Source organism: Saimiri boliviensis, chromosome 10 (assembly GCF_048565385.1).
Source record: "Saimiri boliviensis isolate mSaiBol1 chromosome 10, mSaiBol1.pri, whole genome shotgun sequence".
NCBI classification, from domain to species: domain Eukaryota; kingdom Metazoa; phylum Chordata; class Mammalia; order Primates; family Cebidae; genus Saimiri; species Saimiri boliviensis.
In genome coordinates, this window is record NC_133458.1 from 29,965,442 (window position 1) to 29,977,339 (window position 11,898).

At 37.2% G+C, this 11,898-nt stretch overlaps 1 pseudogene; it reads right to left on the minus strand.

The window, feature by feature from the left end:
• Positions 1-8,109: 8,109 nt before the first annotated feature.
• LOC101033630 (PRELI domain containing protein 3B pseudogene) lies at positions 8,110-8,746 on the minus strand (annotated as a pseudogene).
• Between the last annotated feature and the right edge of the window lie 3,152 nt (positions 8,747-11,898).

Below are 11,898 nucleotides of genomic sequence, written 5' to 3' on the forward strand. Positions count from 1 at the left end.
ACCATTATCTGAGACCAAACAATGAGGCAGTAATTTAATTATACATTTAATATCAATCTGAGACTATTAAGATGAAAGTGATGCCAATGAAAATGATCAATAATTTTGTGGTTTTACAGAAACACGGAACAGGCTCCATTTACATACATAAATGAATCTGAGATTTTAAAAGCTCCCTGCCTGGGGCATTCTCAAGGATCCTGCCTCTCATATATCATAATTAACTCCATTATAACCACTGAACTGAAGCTGTGGATTTATTACTGCCAAAAAACTGACATTTAAAAACCGTGGCCAGAGCTAATCTGAGGGTGGAAGAACATTGTATTGAGGTAGCACATGACTATTGAGAAAAAGGTGTTACCTTTTCTCACACAAAGTTTGACCACTTGAAGTTCAAATGAATGTGGGTTGATTGAAAATGCCTGGTGGTGTCATTTAGCTGTTTCTTAAAAAGGTTTTTGAAGACTTTAAGCTGTAACATTTCAGCCTGTGGAGCTAAACAGATGCTTCCAGGGACTTGGTGTGAGTAATGTTTTCCTATTATAGCCTGGGTCATAATTCATCAAATATTGCTTTAGTGGCCTGGAAGAGGCAATATATCTCTTGAATATGCACAGGGGATGTATTCTAATGCTGGAAGATCTGGTTCAGTAACCAAAAACATATTTAGAGCTAAAAATGGAAATTCCAGTGAGAAAGTCCATGATTTAGATAAATATTTAGGCAGGGCACAGTGGCTTATGCCTGTAGGCTTTGGGAGGCTAAGATGAGAGGATTGCTTGAGGCCAGGAGTTCAAGACATGCCTGGGTAACATAGAAAGACCCCATATCTACAGAAAAATGAAGAAATTTCCTGGGTATGTGTTGCATGCCTATAGACCCAACGACTTGGGAGGGTGAGGCAGGAGGATCTCTTGACCCCAGGAAGTCGAGGCTGCAATGAGCTATGACTGCACAACTGCATTCTAGCCTGGGTGACAATGCAATACGCTGTCTCTAAAGTAAATGCACAAATAAATTTCTAGAGGATCTGCTTCAAGTTAGCTAACCATCAGCTCCCAAGATATTGATGCCATTTGTGCTCAGAACAGAACAAAGCTCTTGTGGGAACAGAATTATGACTAATTTTAATTTTTCAACATAACCATTAGCATCTTTCCTCCAATTGTAGAGCAGCCGAGTCCAGTAATATGAGTTGATTTTGTGCTGTTGTAGATGACAGTGTCACTCTTGTTTTAGTGTATTTTTCACATTTTTCCATGAGTTGCCTCATATCATTCATTTAGTGGGTGGGTTATTGCCTTAGATAGTATTTAACTGCTCTCAAGATATCTGGAAATATTTGAGGCATGGGACAGCATTTAGTGGGTTATTGCCTTAGATTAGTGTTTAACTGTTCTCAAGGTATCTGAAAATATTTGAGGCATGGGACAGGTGTGGCTAGCCTAGCCACCCTCTTATTCTTATCCCCACAAATGATCAGATTAGCAGTTCAATTAAGAGGAAATGCTTCCTGGAAAACTACCAGCCTGTTCACTGAATGAGGTACTGTGGCATGGAAAACAGGGCTAGCCAGCCCTTGTAGTATTTTAGTTGAATTCACCTGCATAATATTAAATAAACTCTTCACTTCTCATTGTAGAAAAGTAGAAAGAAGAGGGCAAAAGCAGAGAGAGGATGAAAACACACTAATGAGCAAGCCATATTCTCTAACTTTTGACCCAAGCAGCATCACTTTACTAACAAGAACTTTCAGTGGATTGCACCAATTCTTCCTTCTCATTTTATTTTCTTGTTTTTTTTTCTTTGAACTTTTATTTTAGGTTTAGTAGGTATGTGTGCAGGTTTGTTACAAGGGTAAATTGCATGTTACTGGATTTGGTGTACAAATGATCCCATCACCCAGTAGGGAGCATAGTACCAGACAGCTTTTCAACCTTTACCTTCTCATCCTCCCTGCTCTAGTAGTCTCAAGTGTCCATTGTTCTCATGTTTATGTCCATGCGTACTCATTGTTTAGCTCCTACTTACGAGTGAGAACATGTGATATTTGGTTTTCTGTTTCTGCCTTAGTTTGCTTATGATAATGACCTCCAGCTGCATCCATGTTGTTGCAAAGGACACAATTTTATTTTTTATGGCTGCATAGTATTCCATAGTGGATATATACCACATTTTCTTTATCCACCATTGATGAGCATCTAAGTTGATTCTGTGTCTTTGCTATTGTGAATAGTGCTGTAATAAACATTCATGTGCATGTGTCTTTTCGGTAGAATGATTTATTTTCCTTTGGGCATATAATTAGTAATGGGATTGCAGGGTCAAATGCTAGGTCTATTTTAAGTTATTTGAGAAATCTCCAAACTGCTTTCCACAGAGGCTGAACTAATTTACATTACCACCAATAGTGTATGAGTGTTACCTTTTCTCTGCAACCTCACCAGCATGTGTTATTTGTAGATTTTTAAATAATAGCCATTCTAACTGGCATAAGATAGTATTTCATTTGGCTCTGATATTCACTTTTCTAATGATTACTGATGTTGAGTATTTTTAAATTTATTTGTTGGCCACATGAATGTTTTCTTTTGAGAAGTGTCTGTTCATGTCATTTGCCTATTTTTAAATGAGATTATTTGTTTTTTGTTTGTTGAATTGTTTAAGTTCCTTAGAGATTTTGGATATTAGACCTTTGTGTCAGATGCACAGTTTGTGAATATTTTCTCCCATTCTGCATGTTGTCTGTTTACTCTACTGATAGTTTCTTTTGCTCTGTAGAAGCTCTTTAATTAGTTTCTACTTGTCAATTTTTGGTTTTGTTGCAAATGCTTTTGTGTACTTAGAAATAAATTCTTTCCCAAGGCCCATGTCTGAAATGGTATTTTCTAGTTTTCCTCTAGGATTTTAATAGTTTTACATCTTACATTTAAGTTTTTAATCCGTATTGCATTAATTTTTGTATATGGTGAGAGGTAGGGGTCCAGATTCAATCTTCTGCATATGCCTACCAAGTTGTCCCTAAACAATTTATTGAATAAATAACAGAAGTCCTTTTACTATTGCTTTTAATTGTCAATTTTGCTAAAGATCAGGTGTGGCTTTATATCTGGGTTTTCTATCCTGTTCCATTGGTCTATGTGTCTGTTTTTGTACCAGTACTATGCTGTTTTGGTTACCATAGCCTTGTAGTATAGCTTGAAATCATGTAATTGAACTGCTAATCTGATCATTTGTGGGGATAAGATGCTGCCAGCTTTGTACTTTTTGCTTAGGATTGCTTTGGCTATTTGGACTCTTTTATGGTTCCATATTAATTTTAGAATAGTTTTTTCTAATTCTATGAAAAACAACATTCGTAAATAGGAATAACATTGAATTTGTAAATTGCTTTGGGCTTATGGCCATTTTAACAATATTGATTCTTCCAATCCATGAGCACATAATGTTTTTTCATTTATTTGTGTTGTCTCTGATTTATTTCAACAACATTTCATAATTCTCATTGTAGAGATATTTTACCTCCTTGGTTAGCTGTATTTCTAGTTTTTTAAAAAATTGATTTTCTGGTTATTATAAATGGGATTACATTCTAGATTTGGCTCTCAGCTTGAAGGTTATTGGTGTATAGAAATGCTACTGAGTTTTGTATATTGATTTTGTATCCTAAACCTTTACTGAAGTCATTTGTCAGTCATAGGTGCCTTTTGGCAGATTTCTTGAGGGTTTTCTAAGTATAGTATCGCATTGTCAGCAAAGAGAGATAATTTGATTTCTTCTTTTCCTATCTGGATGCTTTTTATTTCTTTCTTTTGCCTGATTGCTCTGGCTGGAACTTTCAGTACTATATTTCATGGGAATGGTGAGAATAGGCATCCTTGTCTTGTTTCAGTTTTCAAGGGGAATGCTTCCAGCTTTTGCCCATTAAGTATGATGTTGGCTGTGGGTTTGTCAGAAATGGCTCTTATTATTTTAAAGTATGTTCCTTTGATGTCTAGTTTGTTGAGGGCTTTTAACATGAAGAAGTGTTGAATTTTATTGAAAGTCTTTTCTGCATTTATTAATATGATCATATGATTTTTGTTTTTAATTCTCTTCACATGGTGAATCACATTGATTTATTTGTGTATGTCGATCCAACCTTGCATTCTAGGGATAAAGCCTACTTGATCATGATGAATTAACTTGTTGATATGCTGCTGAATTCAGTTTGCTAGTATTTAGTTGAGAATTTTTGCATCTATGTTCATCAGGGACATGGTCCTGAAGTTTTCTTTTGTTGTGCCAGGTTTTGGTATCAGAATGATGCTGGCCTTGTAGAATGAGTTAGGGAGGAGTCCCTCCTCCCTGATTTCTTGAAATAATTTTAGTAGGATTGGTACTAGCTCTTTGTTGGACGTCTGGTCAAATTGAGCTGTCGATCTGTCTGGTCCAGGATTTTTTTTAGTTGTTAGGTTTTTTAAATTACTATTGAATTTCGGAACTTGTTATTGGTCTGTTAAGAGTTTCAGTTTCTTCCTGGTTTATTCTTGGAGGCCATGTGTTTCCAGGAATTTATCCATTCATTCTAGATTTTCTAGTTTATATGCATAGAGGTGTTAGTAATGGTCTCTGAGGTTTTTTTGTTTGTTTGTTTTTTTGTTTGTTTGTTTGTTTTGTTTTTGTTTTTTTTTTGATGGGATTGGTTGTAATATCATCTTTGTAATTTCTGGTTGTGCTTATTTGGATCTTCTCTCTTTCTTTCTTTGTTAACCTGGCTAGTGATATATCATTCTTATTTATTCTTTGAAAAAAACCCAAACTTTTGGTTTTATTGACCTTTTTAATAGATTTTTGGGTCTCAATTTCATTTAATTCTACTCTGATTTTGATTTTGGTTATTTCTTTTCTTCTGCTAGCTTTAGGGTTAGTTTGCTCTTGTTTTTTCTGGTTCCTCTAGATATGATGTTAGGTTGTTGATTTGAGATCTTTATAACTACTTCATGTAGGCAGTTAGTTCTATAAACTTTCCTTTAACACTGCTTTAATGGTTTTCCAAAGATTTTGGTGTAGTGTATAACTGTTTTCATTCATTTCAGAAAGTTTTTGATTTCTGTTTTAATTTCGTTCATTACCCAAAAGCTATTCAGGATCAAATTGTTTAATTTCTATGTAATTTTATTGTTTTCAGGGCTCTTGATATTGATTTCTATTTTTCTTGCACCTTGGTTTAAGAGGGTGGTTAGTATGATTTTAGTTATTTTTTTTTTAAATTTACTGAAACTTGCTTTATAGCTGAGTGTGTGGTTGATCTTGAGTATGTGCCATGTGTAGGTAAGAAAAATGTAATTCTGTTGTTGTTTGGTGGAGTATTTGGTAGATGTCTATGAAGTCCAATTAGTCAAGTGTTGAATTTAAGTCCAGAATGTCTTTGTTAGTTTTCTGCCTTGATGATCTGCCTAATGTTAGTGGAGGTGTTGCAGTTTCCCACTATTATCATGTGGCTAAGTCTCTTTATAGGTCTTTAAGAACTTGTCTTATGAATTTAGGTGCTCTAGTGTTGGGTGCATGTGTATTTAAGATACTTAAGTTTTCCTGTAGAACCCTTTATCATTATGTAATGCTCTTCTTTGTCCTTTTTGATCATTGTTAGTTTAAAGTCTTTTTGATCTGATATAAGAATAGCAACCCCTGCTCTCTTTAGTCTTCTGTTTGCATGATAGCTCTTTCTCCATCCTTTTGCTTTATGGGTGTTATGTGTGAGATGGATCTCTTGAAGACAGCAGACAGTTGGGTCTTGCTTCTTTATCCAACTTGCTACTTTGTGTCTTTTAAATTCGTCATTTAGCCTGTTTACATTCAAAGTTAATATTGATACGTGAGGATTTCATTTTATCATTATATTGTTGGCTAGTGGTTATGTAAACTTAATTGTGTAGTTGCTTGCTAGTGTCACTGGTCTATGTACTTAAGTGTTTTTTTTTTCCATTTAAAAGAAAGTTTTTATTAACAAAAGTTTTTCTTAATCTACATTTCAACTTTAGCATTAAATAGTCCAAGGGCTTCATTTATGAACACATATTTCAGTTTAGTCCTCTTAGATGCATTTGCTTGCTGTGCATTTATGTTTAACAGGTAAAAGCTATTGGTTACCAACTATTTCAAAAAAGGTAGCTAACTACACTGGAAAATGAAAATTTATAGAATTTTATCATTAGATCAGAGTTTTTAAAAAAATCAAAGGATAAGGATTTGTTTAAAAATCTCTTATCAGCCGGGTGCAGTGGCTTACATTTGTAATCCCAGCACTTTGGGAGGCCGAGTCAGGCAGATCACAAGGTCAGGAGTTTGAGACTAGCCTGTCCAATATGGTGAAATCCCGTTTCTACTAAAAAAATACAAAAAATTAGCTGGGTGTGGTGGTGCATGTCTGTAGTCCTAGCTACTTGGGAGACTAAGGCAGGAGAATCACTTGAACCCCCAAGGCAGAGGTTGCAGTGAGCCAAGATTGTGCCACTGCACTCCATCCTGGGTGGTGAGAGAGTGAGACTCTGTCTCAAAAAAAAATCTTTTATTTGGGCATTACACCCATTTCAGAACAAGTATAATTTGCAGAAATTATACAATTCAGATTTTCATCAAATACCAATTATTTAGTGATCTTTTATTTAGCTGAAATGTCATTTCACTTGTAAAAACTATCTCAGGTTACAAAAAAGAATCAGAAACCTTATTAAATTTAACCTGCTTTTACAAATGTCCTAAGAATTCTTAAGCTAAACAATTTTTAAGTAGAAAAATGAAAATTTAAAAATAGTTTGTTATACTATTTCTGTGGTTTATGTACATATATTAACTGGTCTCTTTGATAGAAAACTTAACTAGAAGTTTATCACATTGTGCACTGTAAAATAAAGGCAAGAGTTAATCATTTTCTAGCAAAAATACTCTCTATGCAACAATTGCAAATGTCAAAGCTATTATTTAGTGGTTGATAATTGCCTGCTACAAAATATGAAACAATGTACATTTACTGGATTGTTTTTCAGTTTGCAGCTGCCCTCTGACATCCCAAGTAAGGAATTGCCATAAACAAAAACTGCAATGCAATTCACTTAGTGATTAGTTTCAGGCCAAGCCTCCCCCCACCATTATCCTTGTTCTTCCCACTGCCCCTAAATCCTGCTGTGACACTGAATTATTAAAAACATTAAGTACGTGGGGTTTATGCTTCAGAGCAAGACATCACTTGAGTAATTTCGAAAGATCTACAGGTCCTTCATGTAAAAAAGATGTTTTGTGGTCACAATTACCTCAAAAAGTAATTATATTCAAAGAATTTGACATATCATGTCTTAGCAATTACAAAACCATGATTCTGACACATGGCAATTTTTAAGTTAGACAATGTGAAATGTTAGAATATGTGAACAGCTGTTCTTCTATTTAAGTTAGAGCACTGCAAAACCAGGTAATGACTTTATTTTTTTCAGTTAACATAACAAGCCCTGGGTACAGCATACTAAATCACAAAGTACAAATCCAAGGAAGTTAATACGTTTACTAAGTTATAAGAATTTGGCAAATCAATACAGTACTCTGTAATGAAACTATACTTTTCTTGGAGTCCTGTTACTTTAGTGGTAGTTTTCACTCCAAAAATATTTAAGTACCAAATCAAAACACTGGTTTTTAATGGTGGTTTATAGCAGAGCAAGTTATTTTACACAAAATACATTTTAAAACTACACAATTTCCCCTTTTAAGTGAGTTCTCTTGTGCAAGCTGTTGACGTGTACAGCAGCAGGGCAATGGGCATCATAGGAGGTGGCTTTGCTCTTTTCTGGTTCTAGAGCTGGTCCAAAGTCAGGTGGAGTTCCAATGCATGAAAAGCTTGAAAAGACCACCTTAAGGAGATTCAAGATTTCCAAGGAGTTCTTGTTGAATTTTCACAGAAATACTGGAACCCTCAGAATCAAATAGTAATTTCAAACAACATTAATTTCAAATGATCCCTTTTATTTAGAGGCCCTCAATCTGGTTAAAGTCACATAGCCTTACACCAGCTTATTAAAAAAAACTACCTAAAATATAGTTGTATTTTTAAAATAATAAATAAATATACAGTCAGCTCAGAGAGACCTGGGGTACCTGATGTTGTCTACCAACTGTCATGATCACATCTCTGCAAATGCTGCTGATGCCATTTGCATTCTTATGTTTCCTCTTGCTGAGGCTGTCAGTTCTTGAATCTCAGCATTTAATTTATATATTATCCATTCCATTGCTTCTCGGTCTTTACTAGCATTTGAGGATATCATACTTGCCGTCAGTCCTTCAAGGTAACTGCTGAGGCTAACTCCTTTCACAGTGATTATGGCTTCTTGAGTCAAAATAGTTTTTTCTGGGTCCTGAGGATGTAGTTTGTATACAAGTCTCTCATCCACTGAAACCATATTTGTAAATGAAATATTATTAGATTTAAGTTCTATTGCTTTTTCTACAAGATCGGTTACAGAATGTTCTTGCCCTTATGTTTTCGTTCTTGCTGCACCAATAAGAGACTTCACAATGGAAGGGAGTCCCCACTCTGTGCTGAGAAGTCTGTGGCTGTGCAAGTTTCGAGAGGGATCTATATATCTGTCCAACACGTCAACTCCAACCACACTTGGGTTCACAGGGTTTGGGTATTTCTGCATTGTAGCTATTGTAACAGTTTCCCCATGGAGGGGTCAAAGACATGCTCTGAAGTCCAGATCTCCATGGTGCCAGCATCTTGAGTGATGTCTGGGTGGCACCAGGGGAGAACAAGGCACAGAGGCTACACCAGCCCCTGCCCTGCCCACCCCCAGCAGCCCCAGCACCCCCAAGTGTGTGTGCCTTTTTTTTTTTTTTCGATGGCAGGAATATTTCTTTTGTTGTCATGTTTAGCACTTCCTTAAGAACCTTATATAAGGAAGGCCTAGTGGTAGCACATTTCCTTACCATGTGCTTGTCTGAAAAGGACTTTATTTCTCCTTTGCTTATGAAGCTTAGTTTCGCTGGATATGAAGTTCTTAACTTTCTTTTCTTTAAAAAGAAATTTAAGAAAATTTCTTTTCTTTAAGGACACTGAAAATAGGCCCCCAGTCTCTTCTGGTTTATAAGGTTTCTGCTGAAAGGTCCACTGTTAACCTGATGTGGTTTTCTTTGTAAGTAACTGGCCCCTTTTCTCTACCTTTAAGAAGCTACCAGAGGAAGGAACAGGTAGCAATCCTTGCTGTTCTGCAGCCCCCGTGGGTGATTCCCAGGCAAGCAGGGTCTGAAATGGACCTCTAGCAGTCCTGCAGCAGAGGGGCCTGACTGCTAGAAAGACAACTAAAAAAAAAAGAAAGAAATAGCTTCAACAGAAAGCACATCCACTCAGATAAACCATCTGAAAGTCACCAACTTCAAAAACTAAAGGTAGATAAATCCACAAAGATGGGAAGAAACCAGAGCAAAAAGGATGAAACCACCAAAAACCAAAACGCCTCTTCTCTTCCAAGGATCACAACCCCTCACCAGCAAGGGAACAAAACTGGATGGAGAATGAGTTTGATGAATTGACAGAAGGAGGCTTCAGAAGGTAGGTAATAACAAACTTCTCTGAGCTTAAGGAACATGTTCTAATCCAATGTAAAGAAACTAAGAACCTTGAAAAAATATTAGACGAAATGCTAACTAGAATAATCAGCTTAGAGAAGAACATAAATGAATTGATGGAGCTGAAAAACACAGCACAAGAACTTTGTGAAGCATACACAAGTTTCAATAGCTGAATCAATCAAGCAGAAGAAAGGATATCAGAGATTGCACATCAACTGAATGAAATAAAATAAGGCAAGATTAGAGTAAAAAGCGTGAAAAGAAATGAACAAAGCCTCCAAGAAATATGGGATTATATGAAAAGATCTAATCTATATTTCATGGGTGTACCTACCTAAATGTGATGGGGAGAATGAATCCAAGCTGGAAAACTCCCTTCGGGATATTATCCAGGAGAACTTCCCCAACTTAGCAAGGCAGGCCAACATTCAAATCCAGGAAATACAGAGAAAACCACAAAGATATCAAGAAGAGCAACCCCAAGGCACATAATTGTCAGACTCAAGAGGGTTGAAATGAAGGAAAAAATGCTAAGGGCAGCCAGAGAGAAAGGTTGGGTCGCCCGCAAAGGGAAGCCCATCAGACTCACAGTGGATCTCTTGGCAAAAACCCTACAGGCCAGAAGACAGTGGGGGCCAATATTCAACATCCTTGAACAACTTTCAACCCAGAATTTCATATCCAGACAAACTAAGCTTCATAAGTGAAGGAGAAATAACATCCTTTACAGACAAGCAATTGCTGAGAGATTTTATCACCACCAGGCCTGCCTTACAAGAGCACCTTTAAGATTTTTTTCTTTCACGTTGGTCTTAGAGAATCTGATGACTGAGTCTTGTAAATGGCCATCCTACATAGTATCTTGCAGGGGTTTTCTGAATTTCTTGAATTTACATGTCAACCTCTCTAGCACGATTAGAAAAATTTTTATAAACTATATACTGAAATATATTTTCCAAGTTGCTTACTTTCTTTCCTTCTCTTTCAGGAATGTTAATGAGTCATAGGTTTGGTCTCCTTACATATTTCTTGTAGGTTTTGTTCATTTTATAAAATTATTTTTTCTGTATTTCTGTCTGCTTGCATTGATTCAAAGGAGCAATCTTCAAGGTCTGAGATTTATTCCTCAGCTTGTTCTATTCTATTGTTAATACTTCCATTGTATTCCTAAATTCCTGTAGTTAATTCTTCCATTCCAGATGTTCAGTTTGAATCTTTCTTAAAATGGTTATATCATCTTTCAACTCTTAGATCATTTAAGTTGAATATAGTTGATTGACTTCAACTATAAGTTGGAGGTATGGATGTTTTCAGATGGACAACCCTCAATATAGCACTTCTGGGCTGTGTGCTCGAGCCCTAGGGGGCTGGGACCATCCCTATGCCTTTGCCCTCCGACCCCTCTAGGTTGAACACTGGTTGTACTGAGGTTGGAGGGTTGAAGTGGTCCTAGGCCACTGAAAAAAGTGCTCTGTTGGTGGCTGCTGGCTAAAGTGCTGCATCAGGTATTGCCAGCAAAAGCATTCCAGTGGGACAGTCAGGGGGCCATTGGGGAAAGTGCTCCAGTAGAGCATTGGGGGCCACCACTGAAAGTGCTATGGTGGGGTGACAGAGGCCACCAGTAAAAGCACTATGGTGTTGGTGATTGGCAAAAGTGCTCTAGCAGAGCAGTGGAGGCTTCACAATGTTCCTGATTTCATGGAAATGGCCAGGTAGGGACCCTGGGAGGGACCAGAGGATGGGCGTGTGTGTATGTAGATCACACTTACCTTGGTCCCATGGTAAAGACAGCCCTGCTTGCCAGGTCAAGCAGTTAACAAAGGTCAGAGCCACCTAGAGGAGTATGGAGAGCCTTGCGATTTGTCTGTATTCCTTTGCAGCTCTTTGCTCACCAAATTCCCCAGGTTCCATGCAGACTAGATCTCTGTCTCTACCAACTACTCTCCTTGTAGTATTCCCTGCAATATTAAATGCTCATGGGGGCCATGCGATCTCCTGTAGCTAGAATCCCAGAGGTCCATTGTAAGAGTTGGCCACTCTGCAATTCCTTCACTCACCCCTTTCTTGGGAGCTTTCAGGGGCAGGAATGAGACCCAGCACTTGGCAACCTTGTGCAGGGTTCCCAGCTTCCTCCCCCTTCAGCCCCAGTGTATGCATCATTTCTCCATCCACTCTCAGTGCATTCTCTCTTAAGATCTGTTTGGAATATGCTAGGCTACTCTGGTCTCTTTTGGTAGCAGAAGCTCTTCCTGACTGCATTTAGTCAGCCATCTTATCCTGCCTCCTCTT